The following is a 27188-nucleotide window of genomic DNA, read 5'->3' as shown; positions in this document are numbered from 1 at the left end:
GTACCCCTTGATGAATCAGCAGTAGGAACTGTGCTGCTGCTGTCAATAGTGCGTGCTCTCTTGGGTGCCATTGATTTGTGAATAAAAGTGTGTAAGAACTGATTTTTGATGTTTATGAGAGGGTTTAAGTGTAGGAAGTTTGTGGGAGATATGTAGGATAGGTGTATGTATATATAGGATGTGGAGTAGGTTAAATTAGATTAGGAGTGGGGTTGAGGGATAAAATCATGGGGTAATGGGAAAAGAATTCATGGGTTTATGGGCTGTGATGGGTTGTTGTGTTTTTGTTTTTTTGTTTTTTTCTTCTGAACTGTAAAAAATTTTCTGGAACTCGACCCCTGCGCGGCCGCTCAGCATTTCTGCGCGGACGCGCAGCAAGCTGCGCGGGCGCGCAGAGGGTCTCTGGAAAAAAAAAAATTCAGCCCCTATTTTCTGATTTTTTTGTGTTTTTGGATAGGTTATTAACTTCTAAGGGTTCCTGTAACAACAATTCATGGGTTGCCTCCCACGCAGCGCTTCTTTTTCGTCATTAGCTTGACGTTCCGTACCTTTCTCAAGTAGTCAACAAAATGGCACTAACCACCTCTCGGTTTGCCATGTCCCCATAGTAGTGCTTCAACCGCTGACCGTTAACCTTGAATGCTTGGTCCGAATCATTCTCAAAAATTTCCACCGCTCCATGTGGAAACACAGTTTTGACAATAAAAGGTCCAGACCACCTTGATTTCAACTTTCCAGGAAAAAGTCAGAGCCGAGAGTTGAATAACAGAACTTGTTGCCCTAGCACAAATAACTTAGGATGTAGCTTCCTATCGTGCCACCTCTTCAACTTTTCCTTATACATTTTGTTATTCTCGTACGCTTGAAGTCAAAATTCATCAAGTTCATTAAGCTGAAGCATTCTTTTCTTACCAGCTACATCTAAATCCAGGTTCAATTTCTTCAATGCCCAGTAGGCCTTATGCTCAAGCTCCGCCGGTAGATGACATCCCTTACCATACACCAACTGAAACGGTGACATCCCAAGTGGAGTTTTGTATGCTGTTCTGTAAGCCCAAACAGCTTCATCGAGCTTTAAAGACCAATCCTTCCTTGACGGACAAACAACCTTCTCTAGAATGCGCTTTATCTCTCTGTTAGACACTTCCGCTTGACCATTTGTTTGCGGATGATAGGCAGTAACTACTCGATGATTCACATTATAACGCTGCATCATAGAAGTGAACTTACGGTTGCAAAAATGCGATCCTTCATCACTTATGATTACCCGAGGCGCTCCAAACCTTGTGAAAATTTGCTTATGAAGAAAATTTAGTACTACCTTTGCATCATTTGTCGGTAAAGCTTTAACTTCGACCCATTTTGAGACATAATCGACTGCCAGCAAGATGTACTGATTATTGTAAGAGGAGATAAAAGGCCCCATGAAATCGATTCCCCATACATCAAAGACCTCGACTTCAAGCATCACATTTAATGGCATCTCATCCTTCCTTGACAAATTTCCCACTCTTTGCCAACGATCACACCTTAAAACAAACTGATGAGCATCCTTGAACAAAGTAGGCCAGAAAAAACCTGCTTGCAGAATACGAGCTGCCGTCTTCTCACCTCCATAGTGTTCACCATAAACCGTGGAATGGCAGTCTCGTAATATCCCCTCCGTCTCACAGAACGGGATACATCTCCTGATGATCTGATCAGCTCCCTGTCTAAACAAATATGGTTCATCCCACATATACCACTTCACCTCATGCAGAAACTTCTTCTTTTGAGCGGATGTCAAATTAAGCGGCATTATATTGCTGACAAGATAGTTTACAATATCTGCAAACCATGGTTCTTCCTCCTGAATTGCAAACAACTGCTCATCCGGAAAAGATTCATTGATTAACGTCCTATCTTGTGAAGTAGAATCGGGATTCTCCAACCTAGAGAGATGGTCAGCTACTTGATTCTCAGCACCTTTTCTATCTTTGATCTCTAACTCAAATTCTTGAAGTAAAAGCACCCAACGAATGAGTCTCGGCTTTGAATCCTTCTTAGAAACCAGATAGCGAATAGCTGCATGATCAGTGAATACTGTCACTTTCGTACCAAGCAGATAAGATCGAAATTTCTCAAAGCCAAAGACTATAGCCAAAAGCTCCTTCTCAGTAGTGGTGTAGTTCAATTGGGCCCCATTTAAAGTCTTACTCGCATAGTAGACCACATGGAAGAGATTTTTCTTGCGCTGTCCCAGAACTGCACCTACCGCATAGTCACTCGCATCACACATCATCTCAAACGGTTCTGTCCAATCTGGTGATGTAATAACTGGTGCCGTGATCAAATTCTCCTTGAGAGTCTCGAATGCTGCCAAACATTCATCATCAAATTTGAAAGGCACATCTTTCTCAAGTAAATTGCACAACGGCTTAGATATCTTTGAAAAGTCCTTGATGAATCGCCGATAAAAACCCGCATGACCGAGAAAACTACGGATTCCTTTCACCGAATTAGGTGGGGGAAGATTTTCAATGACTCCCACCTTGGCCTTGTCCACCTCCAGACCTTTGCTAGAGACCTTATGCCCAAGGATAATGCCTTCACGCACCATAAAATGACATTTCTCCCAATTAAGCACCAAATTAGTTTCCATACATCTTTTGAGTACGGCGCGCAGATTATTCAAATATTCATCATATGAGTGTCCAAAGATGGAGAAGTCATCCATGAACACTTCGACGTTATTTCCAATCATGTCAGAGAATATAGCCATCATACATCTCTGAAAGGTGGTCGGGGCGCCACATAACCCAAACGAAACTCTACGAAAAGCAAATGTGCCAAATGGACAAGTGAAGGTAGTCTTTTCCTAATCCTCTGGTGCAATACAAATCTGATTATACCCGGAATAACCATCCAGAAGACAAAAATACTCATGTCCCGCCAATATGTCAAGCATTTGATCAATGAATGGGAGAGGGAAGTGATCCTTCCTTGTGGCTTTGTTCAATTTTCTATAATCCATGCATACTCTCCATCCTGTAACTGTTCGAGTAGGGATGAGCTCATTCTTTTAATTTGCGACCACAGTGATACCTCCTTTCTTAGGTACACATTGCACGGGGCTCACCCACGAGCTGTCAGAAATAGGATAAATGATGCCTGCATCTAGCCATTTCAGAATTTCTTTCTTCACCACCTCCTTCATGATCGGGTTCAGTCTTCGCTGCTGTTCCACAGTTGGCTTACTACCTTCCTCTAACAGAATTTTATGCATACAATATGAAGGACTTATCCCCTTGATGTCTGCTATGGTCCATCCTATAGCCGATTTGAATTCTCTCAAAATCCTTAAGAGCTTGTCTTCCTCACTACCTGAAAGGTCAGCTGAAATAATAACAGGTAACGTAGATGAATCACCTAAAAAAGCATACCTCAAGTGTTCAGGTAATGGTTTGAGCTCCAAGGTAGGTGCTTCCTCTATTGATGGTTTGAGCTTCCCTTCAGCATTCTTAAGGTCAGAAGTACCAAGAGATTCAAATGGTATGTCGAGCTTTCGCTTCCATGAAGAAGCGTTCAGATATTGTAATTGCTCGTTGCTATCTTCATCATCGCTGTCAAAATCCCCCACTAAGGCCTTTTTCAATGCATCAGACATTAGCATGTGATCGAGTTTCGAAGTAACCGCAGAATCAATCACATCCACTTTTAAGCACTCCTCATCTTCTGTAGGGAATTTCATTGCCTTGAATATGTTGAAGGTCACATCCTGATCTTGGACCCGCATAGTAAGTTCCCCTTTTTGCACATCTATCAAGGTACGGCCAGTGGCCAAGAAAGGCCTCCCCAAGATTATGGGAATCTTCTTATCTTCCTCAAAATCCAGAATAACAAAATCAGCAGGAAAGAAGAGCTTATCCACCTTGACTATGCCCCTTGGGTAAGTAATGGAACGGTCCGCCAATTATAGCGACATGATTGTGGGTTTTGGATCAGGCAGATCCAGCTTTTTAAAGATCGACAACGGCATCAGATTAATGCTTGCTCCCAAATCACAAAGGCACTTGTCAAAAGTTAGATTGCCAATGGTGCAAGGAATGGTGAAGCTTCCTGGATCTTTCAATTTTGGTGGTAACTTTTGTTGCAGAACCGCGCTGCATTCTTCCGTGAGAGCAACGGTTTCAAGGTCATCCAGTTTCACCTTCCTTGAAAGAATAGTCTTCATAAACTTCGCATAACTAGGCATTTGTTCCAGCGCCTCAGCGAAAGGTATATTGATGTGAAGTTTCTTGAACACCTCCAGAAACTTCCCGAACTGTCTATCCAGCTTTTGTTGCTGCAATCTCTTAGGAAAAGGTGGTGGAGGATAGAGTTGTTTCTCTCCTGTATTAGCCTCAGGCAGAGTGTGTTCAACAGTAGTCTTCTTTGGTTCCGCCACTTTCTCCTTTTGCTTAGATTCTTCATCTCTAACTTCAGCTTCGACTTCTTTTGCCTTTTCAGCATCAGCTACTTTTCCAGACCTTAAGGTAATAGCCTTGACTTGCTCTTTAGCTTCCTTCCTGCCTGGTACTTCCGTGTCACTGGGAAGAGTGCCAGGTTGACGATTGAGCACTGCATTGGCTAATTGACCGATTTGATTTTCCAAGGTCTTGATAGAAACCGCCTGACTCTTGCACAACAGCTTAAGTTCCTCAAAATTAGCACTAGTAGGTGCAGCTGCACTTCCCTGTTGAGGATATGATTGCCTTGTAGCATACTGTTGTGGTTGCTGGAATCCAGGTGGGTTAAACTGTTTACTTACTCCTTGCTGATATGTTGACTGAATAGCATTCTGATTATTCCCCCAGCTGAAATTTGGATGATTTATGTTGTTAGGATGATAGGTCGCTGGCACAGGCTGCTGTTGTCGCTGATAATTATTCACATACTGAACAGATTCGTTGACAAGAGAACACTGATCCGTAGCATGAGAACCTGCACAAAGCTCACAAACCATAGCTATTTGATTAACTCCATACGTAGCCAAAGAATCAACCTTCATTGATAGCGCTTGGAGCTGGGCTGCAATAGCGGTGGCTGCATCAACTTCCAGAATAACTGCTACCTTGCTTGACGTCATCCTCTGAGTTGGGTTTTGATGCTCATTTGCAGCCATCGTCTCGATAAGATTATACGCCTCAGTATAGCTTTTAGCCCATAAGGCGCCTCCAGCTGCTGCATCGAGCATGGGCCGAGATTGGGCCCCCAAACCATTATAAAAACCAGTGATTACCATCCAATCCGGCATTCCATGATGTGGACATTTTCTCAACATTTCCTTGTAGCGTTCCCAAGCCTCGCACATAGATTCTGTAGGTTGCTGCGCAAACTGAGTAAGAGCACTCCTCATAGCAGCAGTCTTTGCCATTGGATAAAACTTCACCAGAAACTTTTGCGCAAGATCTTGCCAGGTAGTGATGGACCCAGCTGGTTCAGAATGTAACCAGTCTTTAGCTTTATCCCTCAGTGAGAATGGGAAAAGCCTCAACTTGATAGCCTCATCAGTCACGCCATTATACTTAAAAGTGCTGCAGATCTCGACAAAATTCCTTATGTGCATGTTGGGGTCTTCAGTTGCCGCTCCTCCAAAAGAAACAGAATTCTGCACCATCTGAATAGTGCCCGGCTTGATTTCAAAGGTGTTAGCTTGAATAGCCGGATGAAGGATGCTTGACTGAATTTCATCAATTTTAGGCCGAGAAAAATCCATAAGAGCTGGATCAGCTTGAACAATACGATCTCCCATGTTTACTGGTTCTTTCTGCTCAGTTCCTGAATCCGAATCCTCAAAATCTAACTTCTCCGGAGTATCAAGAACTTCGTCTTTCTCCTCAGCTGTATCTAAGGTCCTCTTGCGAGCACGAGAACGAGTTTGCATAAACGCTTGCTAAAGTACCTGAAACACAACCGAAAAGAGTAATTAACTACTACGTCCTAATCACTGAGTCCTAATGACCAATGATGGTAAGTACATAAACTAAACAAATACGCCGAGTCCCCGGCAGCGGCGCCAAAAACTTGTTAGGGCGAAAACATGCACTAATATTCACGCAAGTATACGCGTTCGCAAGTAATATAGAATACTTTCTAGTTCGTTCCCTCAGAGACTCAGACTAAGTTATTGTCTAATTAAACTCACTCACCAATGTATGACTACTTCTCAATGTTAAGATAATAACACTTAAAATTGTTGATTAAATATTAACTATAATTAACTACTTAATTAACCACTTAACTAACACTTCAATTTATCAATAATAAAACACTCATGAGATCACAACTTCATTATTACTTCCTTCTATAGCCATTGTTATTACCTTTAGCATGTGACAGTGATGACATTAATCGAATAACACGAAACTGATAAAAGCCAACTTTCATTGTACTAATACCATTCTACCAAGCATCCACAATTAAGATAGAAGTTGAATAGTCATCAATCATGTTGAGTTCCTATATGTCTACAGAAATTGACAACACAACAATTTAAGCACAAGTTATCCCTTTTGATTACATAGGGCAAATAAAACTGTTAGAGTTACCCACTAATCATGCATAACGTACATGAACCTATGCTAGCATGGCAAGTTCTAAATCTCAAGATCCACCGTCGCTTCACAAGAGATTAACACCCTATCTTATATGTTCGCGACGCACAAAAGACGAATACGCACAACCAATACTAGATATCATGCAATCATCACACACTAAAGTATTAAACAATTAACTAAAGAATTCCATAATAAATCCGTTGCAACCCCATGATCACGATTAGCCCATAATAGAACTTATCGCCATCATGGGTTCATATGAAATCATGATAAACAACACAAGAAAATAATAATTAAACTAATTATATTAAAACAGAGTACGTCATAAGAGTAAATAAGTCAAAGCAAGAAAACTAGCATCCAACGTTACAACGAAACAAGAATCACAAGAAAATATGCTTCCTCTTCGCTGCAGTGTGCTAAATCGGTCTTCTTCCTTATCTCCTTCGCTTCTTGCACCAAACACAATCTAAAACATAATCTCCTTCATATTCTCTATGAAAACGTCTCAAATCTACTTATATAATAGTCCCATAAAACTCAGATTACATAGAAGTTGGAAGCCATACAGAAGTAGAAGTCTAAAATAATTCAGCTTTTTCCCCGACCCTGTGCGGCCGCTTAGCATTTCTGCGCGGGCGCGCAAGGCTGCTGCGCGGCTGCTCAGCATAGCTGCGCGGGCGCGCAGGACCCTACTGGAAAAATTCCAGGTTTGCTCCATTTCTTCGCCGTAATCTGCCCGTTCTTTTCCTCTCGCAATGGTGAACACATGCCAAGGCTTATTCTTGATGATTCCTCCTCCGAAATGCAACTAATACTCTAAAATGCATAAACACTAGAAAAATGCATAAACACTAGAAAAACGCATCAAATACACAAAATACTTGATTTCAAGACACCAATTTAAGCCATTTTAAGACGTTCTAAGTGGTATAAAATGCCACTTATCATTGGTAAGTAGGGTCATTGCATATATTATTATTATCTTTATTATTGTTATAAGCAGGTTATAATTAAAGTGTGTGTGTGGACCCCAAACTTCTGAACCGGGTTTGGAGGGCGCCACATACAGGTGATCTACACTTTCTTCCATATAAGGCTTCATAAGGTGGCATTCCAATGCTAGCATGATAGCTGGTGTTGTACGGGAATTCTACTCATGGTAAATGTTCGTCCCAGCTGCCTTCAAAATCGATGGCACATACACGTAGCATATCTTCAATTGTTTAAATCGTCATTTCGCTTTGCCCATCCGTCTGCGGATGATAAGCAGTACTCATGTTTAGCTTAGTACCAAGACATTCCTGAAACTATCTCTAGAACCTCGAATTAAAATGTGGATCTCGATCAGATACAATGGATACCGGCACTCCATGGTGCATCACTATCTCCTTAAGATATAGGTGCACTAACTTATCAAGTGAAAGTCTTTCGTTGATTGGGAAAAAATGTGCTGACTTTGTTAATCTGTCAATAATAACCCAAATCGCATCATGGTTTGCTCTGGTTCTTGGAAGTCCTACTACGAAATCCATTACTAAATGTTCCCATTTCCATTCTGGAATATCCAGTGGTTGTAGTAATCTGCTTGGACATTGATGCTCTGCTTCGACTCGTTGGCACGTATAACATTTACTGACCTATTCAGCTATTTCTTTCTTCATATCTAGCCACCAAAAGTTTTCCTTTAAATCTCTGTATATTTTCATGCTCCCGGGATGAATAGAATATCTCGATTTATGAGCGTCTCGTAAAATTTCTTCTTTCAATTCCAATATATTGGGTATCCAGATTCTCGAGGCAAACCGCAAGATTCCTTTGTCATATTTCTGACTTATAATTTCTTCTCCTGTCAAGTTGTCGATTTCATGATTCATTACATCCTCTTGACATCTTCTTATCTTTTCCAACAGTTCTGGCTGGAATGTCATCGCATAATTCATTTCAGTAGATCTTTCTGGAGTACGAACTTTAATTTCCAATTTATTAAACTCTCTGATCAATTCTTTAGAGGATGTCAACATATTTAATCTTTCTTTTTGACTTAATGCATCTGCTACAACATATGCTTTACCTGGATGATAGTTGATTGACACTTCGTAGTCTTTGATTAGCTCTAACCAATGTCGTTGTCTCATGTTGAGTTCTTTCTGTGTAAAAATATACTTCAGACTCTTATGATCCGTGTAGATTTCACATTTCTCGCCATAAAGATAATGTTTTCAGAGTTTCAGTGCGAACACAATGGCGGCTAGTTCTAATTCATGCATCAGATATTTTTGTTTGTGAGGTTTCAGTTGTCTAGAAGCATACACAATTACATTACCATGCTGCATTAATATACATCCAAGTCCTCGATAGGAAACATCGATGTAAATGATGAAATCTCCTTGATCATCTGGTACACAAGTACAGGGGCGATTACTAGTCGATTCTTCAATTCTTGAAAGCTTGCTTCACATTTTTCATTCAATAAGAACTTTTCGTTCTTCCAGGTCAATTTGGTTAATGGCATAACTATTTTCGCAAAGTCTTTAACAAATCTTCTGTAATAACCATCCAATCCCAAGAAACTTCTAACCTCTGTCGGGGTCTTTGGTCTTTCCTAATTTAAAATAGCTTCAATCTTTGTTAGATCGACTTAAATTCCCTCAATACTGATTATGTGACCTAGAAATTGTAATTCCTTTAACCATAACTCATATTTCAAAAACTTTGCATAAATTTGTTCCTTCCTCAGATTTTCCAAAGTCATTCTCAGGTGTTCCACATGTTCTTCTTCAGTCTTTGAGTAGATCAAGATGTCATCAATAAATACAATGATAAATTTATCCAAGTGCTTTTTGAACACTCTATTCATTAAATTTATGAACGCAGCTGGTGCATTAGTCAGTCCAAACGCCATTACGAGAAATTCGTAGTGTCCATATCTCGTTCGAAAGGCAGTCTTGGGAATATCGTCCGCTTTAATCTTTAACTAGTAGTAACTCGACCTTAAGTCAATCTTTGAAAACCACGATGCTCCTTTCAGTTGATCAAACAAATCATCAATCCATGGAAAAGGATATTTATTCTTCATAGTTAACTTATTTAACTCATGATAATCGATACATATTCGTATACTGCCATCTTTCTTCTTTACAAACAATACCGGTGCACCCCATGGGGATACACTAGGCCTTATGATTCCCCCATCCAGAAGATCCTGCAATTGTGTTGCCAGCTCTTTCATTTCCACTGATGCCATTCGATACGGAGCTTTCGAAACTGGTTAAGTACCTGGTTCCAAGTCAATTGTAAACTCAATTTTTTGATCCGGAGGTAGTCCTGGAAGTTTATCTGGAAATATATATGAGAAATCACACACTACGGGAATGTCTTCGATTTTTGGACTTTCTTTTTCCGTATCCAATGCATAGGCTAAATAAGCTTTGCATCATTGGCATAACAATATTTTGGTCTGCATCATCATTAGGAATCTTTGTTTCCGTTTCTCACCTTTAAATGTTACCGTTGCATTTTATTCAGTTCCCAGATTCACTTTCTTATTCGCGCAATCGATCTGGGCATTATTGCCAACTAACCAGTCCATTCCTAGAATAACATCAATTTCTCTCAACTTGAAAGGTATCAAGTCAATAGAGAAATGATGTCCCGCTATCTCGATATCGCACCCTGAACACACTCGATCTACGACAATTTGATCGTCATTTGCTAACTTTATGATTAACGTTTCCCTCAATCGTTGGATTTTAAAATATAACTTATGAATAAATTCTTCAGAAATAAAAGATCTTTTGGCTTTGGAATCAATCAATACTTTTGCATGTACAGAATTCACAGGAAGCGTACCTGCAACCACATTTAGACTCTGCACGGCTTCTTGCATAGAAATATTAAAGGTCCTTCCTGGCTCATCTATCACCCCTCAAGGGGCTTTGAAGATTGCCAGAGTTGAGAACTCGATGCGAGAAGCCAGATCCGGCTCGCTTGATATTCACCTCGACCCGAACCCTGAGGATTTTACCAGGGAGAAGAATATCTATAATTGGAGAGATAGGCCTGTGGACCTCTTGTGGCGCCCTCCAAACCTGGGTCAAAAGTTTGGGGTCCACACACACACGCCTTATTTATAACCTGCTTATAACAATAATAAAGATAATAATAATATGCAGTGACCCTATTTACCAACTACCACGGATTGCAACAGGTTAAAGTATGCACACAAGCCACACACTACTTATATTACATACCGTTCAAATCCCAACTATTCCAAACTCAAAACTGAGTATTAAACATTATTACAAACTTTTACAGACTTAAATTATTCCAAAAGAAGCCTACTAGCTTAGCTCGATCAACCTGAACCCCTAGCTCTCGCGCTGGACTGGAGATCCGCGGTACCAACTGGTTCCTTCTTAACTGGAAAAGAACAGAAACAATATCGCACAAATTAGCTAACTAGCTCAGCAAGTCACAATGACAAAACTGAGAATAATGATCATCAAGTGAACATGATTATGATATCAAGTGAACAGTGGATTATGATTTAGAATTGGATATTATACTTTTATTTTAAAAATCAAGGTTAGGCTGCTGATCAGTCACGCACTAACCCCGAGCAAAGCACACAGCACTGCTCTAACTACTAGATCCAAGGCACACATTGGCCTAACTTGACCATTATATGGTCTGACCACGAATCTGGTCCACGATTTTATAAAAACAATCCAATTCTAATATAATAACAGAATAAGCAATAATAAACAATAGCCAGAATCATTAACAACAATGAGTGTTTAACAATGAAAGGGTTTCAACCCTTGTAAGGATCAATAAGGAAATTTTAGAGCTTGAATGCTGGGTAATGAAAGAATTGGATAACAAATGAATCAACGTTTCAGGGTTTTAAAGATTTGGGCTTTCAAAGCATAAAATACAATGGTTTGAAGGTATAAGAAATCTGGTTCCGTGTTTAATATTTAATGTGTATGTATTTTTGGAGTAGTATTGTATACTTGAGATTCGTGTTTGGATATACAACAATCAATGGTATAGAAAGAATAAGGTTCATGGCTCAAGAATAATAACTGGAATCAGGGTTTGGGTTTCAGTGCTTCAAAGCACTTGCAATATCAACAAGACTATCAAGTACTACAATATCTCGAGAAAGTTCAGAACACTTGCCTGGTATTAGCTTACTACTCTGTGCTCGCTTCCAATCATAGTCGACTTACTCCTCAACTACATGTTTCCCTTTCCTACGTCTTGCCTCTTCTGCTCACATATCATAAGTATCTATCAATAATCGACTCATAGAATTCTATTCGATACATACTTTTATCTACCCTTCGTTTCACCCAAATCCGATTAACGGATTGAAAGTTATACAATAATCAAGTAAACACCAAATATATAGACCGATAGTCAATCAACAAGTCACGTATAGCACATAACACATCACGTAATCAATGACATATCGTTTATAAAGAAGTCTCGGGTCATAAATAGGCTTTCGGGTATTTAAAATGATTTTCAAAACATTTTTCGGAACTAAAACGGGTCATTGGATCGATTTCGGGTTAATAAACAGGGTCCGGTTGGCCAATTCTGGCTCCGAAAAAATTTTAGAATAATTATCGAGCCTTGAAAATAATTTAGAATAATATTATAAAGCTCGAAACTATTTTTCGGAATTTTTAAATCATTTTTAAATAATTAAATCTAATTAAATAATTAATTAAATCAATTAATAATTAATTAAATCAATTAATCAATTAGTTTTCGAATTAATTAACCAATTAATCAATTAGATTTAACTGAAATTAATTAACTTATTAATTTAGATTTATTTTGGAATTAAAAATAATTTTCGGAATTAAATTCTAATTTTTAGAATTTTCAGAAATTAAAAATGAATTTTTATAATAAAAATAAATAGGAAATATGATTTTTAAACATTTTTAAAACAGGAATCCTAAATTTGCAAAGTCTGGAAACTTCAGGGACCTAACTGTATCGTTCCCAAAAGTCCAGGTACCAAACTGTAATTTTTTCATCCCCGTCGCCGGAAAATACAAGGGTGGCCGGAGAACACGTTCCCGGCGTCCTCACCCCGCCAACACCTCCAGATCACATCTATATTTCACCAGGAACTCAACCATACTAACAAATCATTCTAATCATCCCTGAGTTGGCCGGAATTTGGCCGTGAAGTTTGCCAGTTTCCGGCGAACTTCGGAAAATTTCAAAAGACAACTCCCTTCTCTACAGACCTCGGTGATTCATGAAACTTATACGACTAGATTGCAAATTTCACAGAGAATACAATCCACTATACCACAACATCAATCTACATATGATAAATCTGCCTGAAGCTCTATTGGCTCATATTCTATTACATGCCTGGAGTCTGGATTATATTTCTTGAGCATCGATACGTGAAAAACATTGTGAATGTGCTCCATGTGCGGAGGTAACGCCAACTCGTAAGCTACTTTTCCAACGCACTTTAGGATCTCAAAAGGTCCGACATATCTTGGGCTTAGCTTCCCTTTCTTCCCAAACCTCGTTAGTCCTTTCTACGGTGATACTTTCAATAATACCAAGCTTCCTTCTTCAAATTCCATGTCTTTCCTTGACTGGTCTGCGTATTTCCTCTGACGATCTTGTGCGGCTATCAATCTTTTCTGGATAATTCCAATAATTTCCTTTGTCTGCTGTACCAGTTCAGGTCCAAGTATATTGCGTTCTCCTACTTCGTCCCAATATACTGGAGATCTACATTTGCGTCCATAAAGGGCTTCATAGGGTGGCATCCCAATGCTGGCATGATAACTGTTGTTGTAAGAAAACTCTACCAAAGGTAAATGTTCGTCCCAACTTCCTTTAAAGTCAATAGCACAAACACGCAACATGTCCTCAATTATCTGGATCGTTCTTTCACTTTGGCCATCCGTCTGGGGGTGATAGGTCGTACTCATATTCAGTCTTGTTCCCAAACATTCTTGAAAACTCTTCCAAAATCTTGAATTAAACCTTAGGTCTCGATCAGATACAATAGACACAGGAACTCCATGACGAACTACAATTTCCTTCAGGTACATATGGACCAACTTGTCGAGCGAAAATCTTTCATTTATAGGCAGAAAATGAGCTGACTTGGTAAGTCTATCCACTATAACCCAAATGGCATCATGATTAGCCCGTGTCCTTGGTAATCCAACTATGAAATCCATGGTAATATATTCCCACTTCCGCTCTGGAATCTCCAATGGCTGTAACAATCCACTTGGTCTAATGCTCTACTTTAACTCTCTGACAGGTATAACATTTGCTAATCCATTCCGCAATTTCCCTCTTCATGTCTGGCCACCAATAATTCTTCTTTAAATCTCTGTACATTTTGGTACTCCCTGGATGGATGGAATATCTTGAACTATGTGCCTCTTGTAAAATTTCATTTTTCAGCTTCGTCACTGGTGGAATCCAAATTCTAGATGAAAATCTCAGAATACCTTGATCATCCTTTTGCGTGCATAATTCTTCACCTACCAAACGATTTATATCATGATCCATTACATCTTCTTGTCCTTTCTTTATTTTCTCCAACAACTCCGGCTGGAAAGTTATACTGTACACTTTCGCTTCCTCAGGCTTGCAAACTCTAATCTCTAATTCCAATTTCTGAAATTCCTTATATATATCTTCAGGTACCGATAACTCATTTAACCTTTCCTTCCGACTTAACGCGTCTGCTACAACGTTCGCCTTATCGGGATGATAATTAATCGAGCAATCATAGTCTTTGATCAACTCTAACCATCTTCTTTGCCTCATATTAAGTTCCTTCTGTGTGAATATATACTTTAAGCTTTTGTGATCCTTGAAAATCTCGCACTTTTCTCCATATAAATAATGTCTCCAAATCTTCAAAGCGAAAACTATGGCTGCTAGCTCCAAATCATGAGTAGGATACTTCTGTTCGTGTGGTTTCAATTGTCTTGACGCATACGCAATAACCTTTTCATGCTGCATTAAAACACATCATAGTCCTTTGTGAGAAGCATCACTATAAATTACGAAATTCCCTTGATCATCTGGAAGTGACAAAACAGGTGTCGTGATTAATCGCCGCTTCAACTCCTGAAAACTTTCTTCGCACTTGTCGTTACATATAAACTTTTCATTCTTTCGTGTAAGCTTTGTCATTGGTGTTACAATCCTTGAGAAATTCTGAACGAATCGTCGATAATATCCTGCCAATCCCAAGAAACTTCTTACCTCAGTGGGTGTTCTCGGTCTCTCCCAATTCGTAATTGCCTCGATCTTTGCCGGGTCCACATTGATCCCTTCGTTACTGACTATGTATCCTAAGAACTGAACTTCCTGTAACCAAAACTCACACTTCGAGAATTTAGCATATAAATTTTTTTCCTTAAAATCTCCAAAGCCGTTCTCACATGTTCCGCATGATCCTCTTCCGTCTTTGAATAGATTAAAATATCATCTATAAACACAATAACAAACTTATCCAAATACTCCTTGAAAATTATGTTCATCAGGTCCATAAACGCGGTCGGGGCATTGGTCAATCCAAAAGACATCACTAAAAACTCGTAATGTCCATACCTTGTTCTGAAAGCTATCTTTGGTATATCTTCTGGCTTGATCTTTAGTTGATGATATCCTGATCTTAAATCAATTTTGGAGAAATACTTGGCTCCCTTCAACTGGTCGAACAGATCATCAATTCTGGATAACAGATACTTGTTCTTGATTGTCAGCTTGTTGAGCTCCCTATAGTCGATGCACAGTCTCATGCTTCCATCTTTCTTCTTGACGAATAATACCGGGGCTCCCCCCGGGGATACACTGGGTCTGATTACTCCTTTCTCTAACAACTCCTGCAATTGCTTCGCTAGCTCTTTCATCTCAGCAGGCGCCATTCTGTATGGGGCCTTGGATACTGGTTATGTTCCCGGTGCTAAGTCGATCGCAAATTCAATTTCTCTATCTGGAGGAAGTCCTGGTAACTCGTCGGGAAACATGTCTGGAAATTCATTCACAACTGGAATATTTTCAAGTTTTGTTGGTTCTTGACTTCTGTCAATCACATATGCCACGAAATGCTCACATCCTTGCCGTAGTAACTTCTTGGCTTGAATCATCGTTAAGAACTTCTTTACTTGTTTCTGACCCTTGAACGTTACTATTCTTTCGTCTGGCATTTTCACCATTACCTTCTTATTTCAACAATCTAACTGCGCATCATGCTTAGATAACCAATACATCCCTAATATAACGTCAAATTCTCCTAACTTAAATGGTATCAAATCTACACAAAATTTACTACTAGAGATCTCAATCTCACAATTCCCACAAACTTGGTTAACAGATACACATTCTTGATTTGCTAATTCCACAGTCATTATTTCATTTAAACATTCAACTGGACAATTTAACTTATTATCAAAATCTTGTGAAATAAACGATCGAGTTGCTCCCGAATCTATTAACACTTTGGCACATAAAAAATTCACATTAAGCATACCTTCCACGACATCCGTATCCTGGATCGCATCCTTCACCGACATGCAAAAACTCTAGCCCTTGGACTCTCATTCACTGTTGGGGTAGATCCCATAATCCTCAATGCATTACTGACTGGGGCTGATGTCTTGCAATCCCTGGCCATATGTCCTGGCTTTCCACATTTAAAGCACGTAAATCCAATGGCTCGAACCTTTACTACTGGATTCCAGATAAGCTGATCCTTACTTGCTGGTTCTCTTGCTGGCTGATTTCGGCACTCCCTCGAATAGTGCCCTTTCTGGTTGCATTTAAAACATACCACATTCAACTTGTTATAAACTCCTCCATGCTTCTTTCCACATACTTGACAATCTGGAAAAGTTAATCTCAACTGATTTGGCTGATTTGTATTAACTGGACGGTTGCTCTGGCCTCCGTCTCCTGCATTCTGTTTCCTGAAATTAAAATTTCTCCCTGGCTGAAACTTGCCCTTCTTAAAATTTGGAAACTTCCCTGGTTGTGACTGACCCTCACTGCCCTCAACTTTCCTTTTCTTGCTTTCTTTCTCCTTCTGGAACATCTCACTATCTGTCTCTGCGATCATAGCCTTTTGTACGACTCCTGCATAGGTATCCAATTCAAAAATGGCTACCTTCCCTCTGATCCACGGTTTCAAACCTTGCTGAAATCTTTTAGCCTTCTTCCTGTCAGTATCCACATACGACGGTACATACCTTGACAATTCCTCAAACTTACCCTCATAGTCTGTTACCGACATGTTCCCTTGCTTTAATTCTAAAAACTTCAGCTCCATTTGATCCTGAACAAACTGAGAAAAATACTTTTCTAAAAACAATTCCTTAAACCTTTCCCAAGTAATAACATATGTACCTTCCAATGTCTTCACCATCTCCCACCAATAGGTGGCTTCATTCTTCAGATAGTAACTTGCAAACTCAACCTTCTATTCTTCCTTTACTTTTACTAAGGCAAATGCCTTCTCTATTTCCTTTAACCAAACATTTGCTTCAATTGGCTCTAAGGAACCCTTAAATTCTGGTGGGTCTACTGCCTGGAAAGTTTTAAAAGTTACCTGGGGGTTGGTCTGTCTTTGTTGTTGTTGTGCCAGGTGAACTGTTTGCTGGGCCAAGATTTGAAGAATCTGGGCTATTGCTGGGTGCATGGGTCCTGGGTTCACATTTGGGTTGGTATCATCTTGGTTGTTGTTGTTGTTGGTTTCTTCATTCTGGGTGTTGGTGCGGGTATTTCTTCTATGAGGCATTTTCTGTAAAGAATCAATCAACTTATTTAGCTTTTGAATCAATCTTTTGCATAAAAGAACAGTTTTACAAAACAGAAATATCTCTTTTTGAAAACAGTTATAACTAAGTAAATTGCATGCTTCTTTACAGAATATATAAACAGTTATGGAAAATAGGGTACATGGTATCACAGGGGTATAACTGGTACAATAGATAAGGTAAGGTAAAACAGGTGCAATAAAGTAAATGACAGTGCTGGAAAGGAAAAAGGTACTGATATATATAGATCAAAAGTTTTAGGTAGTACAAGCGTAAAGACGCTTCGGAAGTAAAAACAAAAAGGGTACAATAACCTACTCACTAGTCAGCATAGCTAGTTTATAAATACAACTCAAAAGTCTACTGATGCACACTACACACTACGGTACATACTACATAACCATAACAACACTGCTCAGCATCTCCATCTCTGAATCTCTGACTCAGCTCCAAGGAAACTCTGGTCCTGCCAGCCTCTCAAAGTCCTCCATCACCTCAGTAGCCCATCCCATCAGTGCATCAGGGCCTCTGCCAGGTAGTGTAGCTCCATGTAGCCTAGCCTCCAGAACCCTCTGTGTCACATGAATCTCCTCTCGAAGCTCCCTCACACCACGATCAACATCTGTAGTCCTGATAATATGTTGTAGCTCTCTGATCTGCGCCAACAAGGTATCACGCTCCAATAGAAGGGCCTCATACCGGTAATAAGGAACTGGGGGTAATGTAGACTGGAATGGGGCACTCGCAACTGAATACCCAGTGGAATCTGAATCAGCTGGTGGGGGTCCTCTGACAGGTGGCCTCATGCCTGGAGGTGGAATAGCCTGCAATGGTACGAGCTGCAACACAGGTGGAGGTAATATAGCCAACACTGGTGGAACAACAGGACGTGGATCCGAAGACGGCACTCCAACTGAAGGCTCTGAGTGATCAGCTGATACGGGAATAAAAGAGTCTGTAAGTCATATGTCATAGCCTATTTGTATATTCGAGGATTCAACTCAACTCAAATAAGAATGTAATAAGTAAATAGTGGATCTACCGTCAGAGAGATCTCGCAAAGTAATATCTGTCAAAGGATTCAGAAACAAGGTTCATCTACAGACTTGAGGAGTTAATTCACTGGAAGAAGTTCAAGAAGTTGATCATGCCTCAGTGATATAAATCAAGATCGTGGATTTAATCAAGTGACAGAGATCTCGTCAGAGTATCATTAATTACAAGGATTTAATCTGAAGAAAATCAAAGTGTCAAAGTCAAGACATGAAGAAACGTCACGGAAGTTAGTCACTCATGAACCAGACAGTACATCGAGTGTCAACATTGAAGTGGTGGAATTGATTCATAATTTTCAGTGATTTTCAGAAGATCTGCAGAAGGATGGGTGCTGTTGAAGACTAGAATTAATTCTCTATTAATTAATTAAGTCATCTAATTTAATTAAGAAAATAAATTATATCTGCGAAGAATAATTTATTTATTAATTGAATTAATTGATTAATTAATTCTGAATTAATTTTAGGAATTTTCAGAATTTAAATTGGATTAAAATCTGCATTAAATCAGCAAGACAATTGAAAATGAACTAGCATGACAATCTGGATTGTCATACCGATTGTCATGCCAAGTCATTTCAATTGTCATACCGAAAGTTACACTAGGAAGGAGATTGTCATGCCAGTTCAAAAGATTGTCCTACCGATAGTCATGCTGGTTCAAAAGATTGTCTTGCTAGCTCAAAAGGATAGTATCACCGATTGTCATACAAGCTTAAAGGATTGTCATTCCAATTCAATTAATTCGGCTGTTGATAAATAGAAGCAGAAGTCATTCAACTCAAAATCCATCCAACATACAGAACCCGAGAACAAAAGAAAAAAAAGAAGCAGAAAAATATTTCATCTCATCTGCAAACTTCAAGATCAATTTCTAGATTGTAAAGTTAAATCCAATCAACTAGAAATCTTTATCTTGTTCTTGTGTATCAATCTAGCGGATTAAAATCCCTAGAACTTAATCTCAAATCGCATTTAGCATTTGATCTTTTAATTACAAAAATAGAAAAAGTTCATGTCGAATTTATTCTAGATTTGTAATAATTGATTTGAGATTAATCCCTTGTAACCGATATCGTAGTTGTAACACCTTTCAAGTTTAATAAAAGTTTTATTTAACTTGAATTTTGTTTCACAATTTTATTCCGCATTTTATTCGATTAAACGGTATTGTTTGCATTCAACCCCCCCTTCTACAAACAAATTGGGACCTAACAGAGTCGGCCATCGCTGTTATCTGAAATCATATCGCAATATCAGAATCTCGAACTATAACGCGAATTACACTAATACCTGATTTATCGAAGCACTCAACCTGTCGACGTTCTATCTTTCTATTCCTTACTTCTAATCCTAACCCTCTACCCATTCCCGTCAACCTAGGCTTATGTCAGGGACTTATAACCTGTAGCTCTGATACCAAACCTGTGGCGCCCTCCAAACCCGGGTAACAAGTTTGGGGTCCACACACACACACGCCTTATTTATAACCTGCTTATAACAATAATAAAGATAATAATAATATGCAGTGACCCTATATACCAACTACCACGGATCGCAACAGGTTAAAGTATGCACACAAGCCACACATCTACTTATATTACATACCGTTCAAATCCCAACTATTCCAAACTCAAAACTGAGTATTAAACATTATTACAAACTTTTACAGACTTAAATTATCCCAAAAGAAGCCTACTAGCTTAGCTCGATCAACCTGAACCCCTAGCTCTCGCGCTGGACTGGGGATCCGCGGTACCAACTGGTTCCTTCTTAACTGGAAAAGAACAGAAACAATATCGCACAAATTAGCTAACTAGCTCAGCAAGTCACAATGACAAAACTGAGAATAATGATCATCAAGTGAACATGATTATGATATCAAGTGAACAGTGGATTATGATTTAGAATTAGATATTATACTTTTATTTTAAAAACCAAGGTTAGGCTGCTGATCAGTCACGCACAAACCCCGAGCAAAGCACACAGCACTGCTCTAACTACTAGATCCAAGGCACACATTGGCCTAACTTGACCATTATATGGTCTGACCACGAATCTGGTCCACAATTTTATAAAAACAATCCAATTCTAATATAATAACAGAATAAGCAATAATAAACAATAGCCAGAATCATTAACAACAATGAATGTTTAACAATGAAAGGGTTTCAACCCTTGTAAGGATCAATAAGGAAATTTTAGAGCTTGAATGCTGGGTAATGAAAGAATTGGATAACAAATGAATCAACGTTTCAGGGTTTCAAAGATTTGGGCTTTTAAAGCATAAAATACAATGGTTTGAAGGTATAAGAAATCTGGTTCCGTGTTTAATATTTAATGTGTATGTATTTTTGGAGTAGTATTGTATACTTGAGATTCGTGTTTGGATATACAACAATCAATGGTATAGAAAGAATAAGGTTCATGGCTCAAGAATAATAACTGGAATCAGGGTTTGGGTTTCAGTGCTTCAAAGCACTTGTAATATCAACAAGACTATCAAGTACTACAATATCTCGAGAAAGTTCAGAACACTTGCCTGGTATTAGCTTACTACTCTGTGCTCGCTTCCAATCATAATCGACTTACTCCTCAACTACATGTTTCCCTTTCCTACGTCTTGCCTCTTCTGCTCACATATCATAAGTATCTATCAATAATCGACTCATAGAATTCTATTCGACACATACTTTTATCTACCCTTCGTTTCACCCAAATCCGATTAACGGATTGAAAGTTATACAATAATCAAGTAAACACCAAATATATAGACCGATAGTCAATCAACAAGTCACGTATAGCACATAACACATCACGTAATCAATGACATATCGTTTATAAAGAAGTCTCGGGTCATAAATAGGCTTTTCGGGTATTTAAAATGATTTTCAAAACATTTTTCGGAACTAAAACGGGTCATTGGATCGATTTCGGGTTAATAAACAGGGTTCGGTTGGCCAATTCTGGCTCCGAAACAATTTTAGAATAATTATCGACCCTTGAAAATAATTTAGAATAATATTATAAAGCTCGAAACTATTTTTCGGAATTTTTAAATCATTTTTAAATAATTAAATCTAATTAAATAATTAATTAAATCAATTAATAATTAATTAAATCAATTAATCAATTAATTTTCAAATTAATTGACCAATTAATCAATTAGAAATTAACTGAAATTAATTAACTTATTAATTTAGATTTATTTTGGAATTAAAAATAATTTTCGGAATTAAATACTAATTTTTAGAATTTTCCGAAATTAAAAATGAATTTTTATAATAAAAATAAATAGGAAATATGATTTTTAAACATTTTTAAAACAAGAATCCTAAATTTGCAAAGTCTGGAAACTTCAGGGACCTAACTGTATCGTTCCCAAAAGTCCAGGTACCAAACTGTAATTTTTTCATCCCCGTCGCCGGAAAATACAAGGGTGGCCGGAGAACACGTTCCCGGCGTCCTCACCCCGCCAACACCTCCAGATCACATCTATATTTCACCAGGAACTCAACCATACTAACAAATCATTCTAATCATCCCTGAGTTGGCCGGAATTTGGCCGTGAAGTTTGCCAGTTTCCGGCGAACTTCGGAAAATTTCAAAAGACAACTCCCTTCTCTACAGACCTCGGTGATTCATGAAACTTATACGACTAGATTGCAAATTTCACAGAGAATACAATCCACTATACCACAACATCAATCTACATATGATAAATCTGCCTGAAGCTCTATTGGCTCATATTCTATTACATGCCTGGAGTCTGGATTATATTTCTTGAGCATCGATACGTGAAAAACATTGTGAATGTGCTCCATGAGCGGAGGTAACGCCAACTCGTAAGCTACTTTTCCAACGCACTTTAGGATCTCAAAAGGTCCGACATATCTTGGGCTTAGCTTCCCTTTCTTCCCAAACCTCGTTAGTCCTTTCCACGGTGATACTTTCAATAATACCAAGCTTCCTTCTTCAAATTCCATGTCTTTCCTTGACTGGTCTGCGTATTTCCTCTGACGATCTTGTGCGGCTATCAATCTTTTCTGGATAATTCCAATAATTTCCTTTGTCTGCTGTACCAGTTCAGGTCCAAGTATCTTGCGTTCTCCTACTTCGTCCCAATATACTGGAGATCTACATTTGCGTCCATAAAGGGCTTCATAGGGTGGCATCCCAATGCTGGCATGATAACTGTTGTTGTAAGAAAACTCTACCAAAGGTAAATGTTCGTCCCAACTTCCTTTAAAGTCAATAGCACAAACACGCAACATGTCCTCAATTATCTGGATCGTTCTTTCACTTTGGCCATCCGTCTGGGGGTGATAGGCCGTACTCATATTCAGTCTTGTTCCCAAACATTCTTGAAAACTCTTCCAAAATCTTGAATTAAACCTTGGGTCTCGATCAGATACAATAGACACAGGAACTCCATGACGAACTACAATTTCCTTCAGGTACATATGGACCAACTTGTCGAGCGAAAATCTTTCATTTATAGGCAGAAAATGAGCTGACTTGGTAAGTCTATCCACTATAACCCAAATGGCATCATGATTAGCCCGTGTCCTTGGTAATCCAACTATGAAATCCATGGCAATATATTCCCACTTCCGCTCTGGAATCTCCAATGGCTGTAACAATCCACTTGGTCTCTGATGCTCTGCTTTAACTCTCTGACAGGTATAACATTTGCTAATCCATTCCGCAATTTCCCTCTTCATGTCTGGCCACCAATAATTCTTCTTTAAATCTCTGTATATTTTGGTACTCCCTGGATGGATGGAATATCTTGAACTATGTGCCTCTTGTAAAATTTCATTTTTCAGCTTCGTCACTGGTGGAATCCAAATTCTAGATGAAAATCTCAGAATACCTTGATCATCCTTTTGCGTGCATAATTCTTCACCTACCAAACGATTTATATCATGATCCATTACATCTTCTTGTCCTTTCTTTATTTTCTCCAACAACTCCGGCTGGAAAGTTATACTGTACACTTTCGCTTCCTCAGGCTTGCAAACTCTAATCTCTAATTCCAAATTCTGAAATTCCTTATATATATCTTCAGGTACCGAGAACTCATTTAACCTTTCCTTCCGACTTAACGCGTCTGCTACAACGTTCACCTTATCGGGATGATAATTAATCGAGCAATCATAGTCTTTGATCAACTCTAACCATCTTCTTTGCCTCATATTAAGTTCCTTCTGTGTGAATATATACTTTAAGCTTTTGTGATCCTTGAAAATCTCGCACTTTTCTCCATATAAATAATGTCTCCAAATCTTCAAAGCAAAAACTATGGCTGCTAGCTCCAAATCATGAGTAGGATACTTCTGTTCGTGTGGTTTCAATTGTCTTGACGCATACGCAATAACCTTTTCATGCTGCATTAAAACACATCATAGTCCTTTGTGAGAAGCATCACTATAACTTACGAAATTCCCTTGATCATCTGGAAGTGACAAAACAGGTGTCGTGATTAATCGCCGCTTCAACTCCTGAAAACTTTCTTCGCACTTGTCGTTACATATAAACTTTTCATTCTTTCGTGTAAGCTTTGTCATTGGTGTTACAATCCTTGAGAAATTCTGAACGAATCGTCGATAATATCCTGCCAATCCCAAGAAACTTCTTACCTCAGTGGGTGTTCTCGGTCTCTCCCAATTCGTAATTGCCTCGATCTTTGCCGGGTCCACTTTGATCCCTTCGTTACTGACTATGTATCCTAAGAACTGAACTTCCTGTAACCAAAACTCACACTTCGAGAATTTAGCATATAAATTTTTTTCCTTAAAATCTCCAAAGCCGTTTTCACATGTTCCGCATGATCCTCTTCCGTCTTTGAATAGATTAAAATATCGTCTATAAACACAATAACAAACTTATCCAAATACTCCTTGAAAATTATGTTCATCAGGTCCATAAACGCGGTCGGGGCATTGGTCAATCCAAAAGACATCACTAAAAACTCGTAATGTCCATACCTTGTTCTGAAAGCTATCTTTGGTATATCTTCTGGCTTGATCTTTAGTTGATGATATCCTGATCTTAAATCAATTTTGGAGAAATACTTGGCTCCCTTCAACTGGTCGAACAGATCGTCAATTCTGGATAACGGATACTTGTTCTTGATTGTCAGCTTGTTGAGCTCCCTATAGTCGATGCACAGTCTCATGCTTCCATCTTTCTTCTTGACGAATAATACCGGGGCTCCCCACGGGGATACACTGGGTCTGATTACTCCTTTCTCTAACAACTCCTGCAATTGCTTCGCTAGCTCTTTCATCTCAGCAGGCGCCATTCTGTATGGGGCCTTGGATACTAGTTCTGTTCCCGGTGCTAAGTCGATCGCAAATTCAATTTCTCTATCTGGAGGAAGTCCTGGTAACTCGTCGGGAAACATGTCTGGAAATTCATTCACAACTGGAATATTTTCAAGTTTTGTTGGTTCTTGACTTCTGTCAATCACATATGCCACGAAATGCTCACATCCTTGCCGTAGTAACTTCTTGGCTTGAATCATCGTTAAGAACTTCTTTACTTGTTTCTGACCCTTGAACGTTACTATGCTTCCGTCTGGCATTTTCACCATTACCTTCTTATTTCAACAATCTATCTACGCATCATGCTTAGATAACCAATACATCCCTAATATAACGTCAAATTCTCCTAACTTAAATGGTATCAAATCTACAAAAAATTTACTACCAGAGATCTCAATCTCACAATTCCCACAAACTTGGTTAACAGATACACATTCTTGATTTACTAATTCCACAGTCATTATTTCATTTAAACATTCAACTGGACAATTTAACTTACTATCAAAATCTTGTGAAACAAACGATCGAGTTGCTCCCGAATCTATTAACACTTTGGCACATAAAAAATTCACATTAAGCATACCTTCCACGACATCCGTATCCTGGATCGCATCCTTCACCGACATGCAAAAACTCTAGCCCTTAGAGTCTCATTCACTGTTGGGGTAGATCCCATAATCCTCAATGCATTACTGACTGGGGCTGATGTCTTGCAATCCCTGGCCATATGTCCTGGCTTTCCATATTTAAAGCACGTAAATCCAATGGCTCGAACCTTTACTACTGGATTCCAGATAAGCTGATCCTTACTTGCTGGTTCTCTTGCTGGCTGATTTCGGCACTCCCTCGAATAGTGCCCTTTCTGGTTGCATTTAAAACATACCACATTTAACTTGTTATAAACTCCTCCATGCTTCTTTCCACATACTTGACAATCTGGAAAAGTTAATCTCAACTGATTTGGCTGATTTGTATTAACTGGACGGTTGCTCTGGCCTCCGTCTCCTGCATTCTGTTTCCTGAAATTAAAATTTCTCCCTGGCTGAAACTTGCCCTTCTTAAAATTTGGAAACTTCCCTGGTTGTGACTGACCCTCACTGCCCTCAACTTTCCTTTTCTTGCTTTCTTTCTCCTTCTGGAACATCTCACTATTTGTCTCTGCGATCATAGCCTTTTGTACGACTCCTGCATAGGTATCCAATTCAAAAATGGTTACCTTCCCTCTGATCCACGGTTTCAAAACTTGCTGAAATCTTTTAGCCTTCTTTCTGTCAGTATCCACATACGACGGTACATACCTTGACAATTCCTCAAACTTACCCTCATAGTCTGTTACCGACATGTTCCCTTGCTTTAATTCTAAAAACTTCAGCTCCATTTGATCCTGAACAAACTGAGGAAAATACTTTTCTAAAAACAATTCCTTAAACCTTTCCCAAGTAATAACATATGTACCTTCCAATGTCTTCACCATCTCCCACCAATAGGTGGCTTCATTCTTCAGATAGTAACTTGCAAACTCAACCTTCTATTCTTCCTTTACTTTTACTAAGGCAAATGCCTTCTCTATTTCCTTTAACCAAACATTTGCTTCAATTGGCTCTAAGGAACCCTTAAATTCTGGTGGGTCTACTGCCTGGAAAGTGTTAAAAGTTACCTGGGGGTTGGTCTGTCTTTGTTGTTGTTGTGCCAGGTGAACTGTTTGCTGGGCCAAGATTTGAAGAATCTGGGTTATTGCTGGGTGCATGGGTCCTGGGTTCACATTCGGGTTGGTATCATCTTGGTTGTTGTTGTTGTTGGTTTCTTCATTCTGGGTGTTGGTGCGGGTATTTCTTCTATGAGGCATTTTCTGTAAAGAATCAATCAACTTATTTAGCTTTTGAATCAATCTTTTGCATAAAAGAACAGTTTTGCAAAACAGAAATATCTCTTTTTGAAAACAGTTGTAACTAAGTAAATTGCATGCTTCTTTACAGAATATATAAACAGTTATGGAAAATAGGGTACATGGTATCACAGGGGTATAACTGGTACAATAGATAAGGTAAGGTAAAACAGGTGCAATAAAGTAAATAACAGTGCTGGAAAGGAAAAAGGTACTGATATATATAGATCAAAAGTTTTAGGTAGTACAAGCGTAAAGACGCTTCGGAAGTAAAAACAAAAAGGGTACAACAACCTACTCACTAGTCAGCATAGCTAGTCTATAAATACAACTCAAAAGTCTACTGATGCACACTACACACTACGGTACATACTACATAACCATAACAACACTGCTCAGCATCTCCATCTCTGAATCTCTGACTCAGCTCCAAGGAAACTCTGGTCCTGCCAGCCTCTCAAAGTCCTCCATCACCTCAGTAGCCCATCCCATCAGTGCATCAGGGC

General features: G+C 38.9%; 1 non-coding gene across 1 annotated transcript; it reads left to right on the top strand.

Moving 5' to 3' along the window:
• The first annotated feature begins 5273 nt into the window (after window positions 1-5273).
• Window positions 5274-5380, top strand: LOC141715653 (small nucleolar RNA R71). Its single transcript, XR_012572407.1, has one exon. It is a non-coding gene; the product is annotated as a small nucleolar RNA R71 (small nucleolar RNA).
• The last annotated feature ends 21808 nt before the right edge of the window (window positions 5381-27188 follow it).

The sequence above is a fragment of the Apium graveolens genome, chromosome 3 (genome assembly GCF_009905375.1).
Source record: "Apium graveolens cultivar Ventura chromosome 3, ASM990537v1, whole genome shotgun sequence".
Classification (NCBI taxonomy): Eukaryota; Viridiplantae; Streptophyta; class Magnoliopsida; order Apiales; family Apiaceae; genus Apium; species Apium graveolens.
This window is presented reverse-complemented; position numbering and strand designations above follow the sequence as displayed.